This window comes from Dasypus novemcinctus, chromosome 23 (assembly GCF_030445035.2).
Source record: "Dasypus novemcinctus isolate mDasNov1 chromosome 23, mDasNov1.1.hap2, whole genome shotgun sequence".
NCBI lineage: Eukaryota > Metazoa > Chordata > Mammalia > Cingulata > Dasypodidae > Dasypus > Dasypus novemcinctus.
Genome location: NC_080695.1, coordinates 29,150,109 through 29,152,102, shown reverse-complemented (window position 1 = coordinate 29,152,102; position 1,994 = coordinate 29,150,109). Strand labels below are relative to the sequence as shown.

At 42.8% G+C, this 1,994-nt stretch overlaps 1 pseudogene; it reads right to left on the bottom strand.

Annotated features, from left to right (window-relative positions):
* Positions 1-256: 256 nt before the first annotated feature.
* LOC111760810 (U2 spliceosomal RNA) lies at positions 257-425 on the bottom strand (annotated as a pseudogene).
* Positions 426-1,994: the final 1,569 nt, after the last annotated feature.

The following is a 1,994-nucleotide window of genomic DNA, read 5'->3' as shown; positions in this document are numbered from 1 at the left end:
CTTCATGTTGGATATTTGGGAAGAGCAGCGGGCTTCTCTGATCAAGCAGAGAGTGTTTAATTGTTCGTAGGATAGTATATACCTTTGGGGCAGAGAGGTGAATGCCTCTTTTGCCATGTCCTAGGCCTAGAACTTTGCTCATTCAATAAATATTTTACAGTCTTAAAAAAACCCAAAAAACTGTACATATATGTTTTCCTATACTTTTTTGTATGTACGCTATATTTCAATGTATCTGTATATATTTTGTACCCCCAAAGGATGCACCATTCTGTAAGTACCACAATAACAAGGTGATGTGTGGAGTGGACAGAGCAAGCTCCTAGTCCATCTCCCTGTTCCAAAAATCCATTTAATATATTGTCCTTGGATAGAGGGCATGTCAGATATTAAACTGATGAAAGGCCAAGATGCAATCAACATTTTTTTTTAAAGGACAAGATTGCTACATTTCAGAATAAAAAAAAAAAAGAGACAGTGAAAAAGCTACAGATGTGGAAGCAAGAGTCCCCGGTAACCTCTGGGTCTGACCTTGAGCAAGTTGTTTAAGTTCTCTGCACCTGAGTTCATTTCTGCAAAATAAGGGTGTAGCAGTTTGATATAATTGATGAATTCCAAAAAGAAATATTGGATTATGCTTGTAATCTGATCCGTACCTGGGCATGATTGAGTTAGGATTAGGGCATTGAGTCCCTACCCCTTGGTGGGTGGGGACTCACAGATAAAAGGCATGGCAAAGAATAGAGTTGAGGGCTTTTAATGTTGGAGTTTTGATGTTGGAGTTTGATGCTGAAGACCCGGGAAGTAAGCTCACAGAGGAAAGAGAAGCCAACACCAGGCAGAAAGGAACCTTGAACCCAGAGAAAGGCAAGCCCCAGAAACGTAGGAACCCAGGAAGCCTGAACCCTCACAGACATCAGCAGCCATCTTGCTCCATATAGACTTTGGTGAGGGAAGTAACTTGTGCTTTATGGCCTGGTATCTGTAAGCTCCTACCCCAAATAAATACCCTTTATAAAAACCAACCAGTTTCTGGTATTTTGCATCAGCACCCCTTTGGCTGACTAATACAGAGGGTCATAAACTCTGCTGGGCATCATATGAAAACCTCAGTGTGAAAAGTTCTTTGCCAAGTAGTCAGCATATTGTACCTGAGTAGGTCCCTCGTCTCACTGAGGGAGAAAAATGAAAGCCCTCTCCTATGGCTGTCATCACCTGAATTATGAAGTGACCCTGGTCAATTGCATTCTTCATTTTCTAGACTTTCCCTCTCAGCCCTGAGCACAATTTGTAACTATTTCTGTGATAACACCATTACTAACTGTCCGCCCCACTGGTGTGGAAGCTACACAGGACAGGAGGTGCTTTGCTTTGTCCACCCTTGTTTCCTCAGCACTTTGCATAGTAATAATATTTGTGAAATGAAAAATAATTGTGTACAATTTTCTGTATAATTCGTTGAGCTCATAGGATCAGTGAGGGGTTAGTAAATCCTACTCAGTTATTAATCCTCACAGTCACCCCAGACCAACTGGCTTTATGATCTCCATTTTACAAATGAGGAAACTGAGGCCTTGAGAACTGTGGCCCAGGGTTTCCAGCTGGGAAGCAACACAGTGAGAATGCAAACGGCTGCCAGTGCTCTTATCTCATCCTGAGGCTCCACATGATCCTCAAGAAAACAGGACTCTTGGGGGAAGGTTTTTTGTTTTTGTTTTTATAATTTTTATTGTAACATATATACAACATAGTATTTCCCATTTTAACCACTTTCAAGTGTACAATTCAGGGGGGTTAATTCCCTTCACAGTGTTGTGCCTCCATCACTGCCTGGAGAAAGTTTTCATCCAGACAGTTTCCCGTCGTTTCTACTTGGGAGCAATGTTCACAGAGGCCAGGGCAAAGAAAGTCAGGAATTTGCCTTGACTGGTGACCACCCCCCCCCCCCCCCCCCCGCTGGGCTCAGAATGACAAGGTCAGTGTCCTCGTGCGGG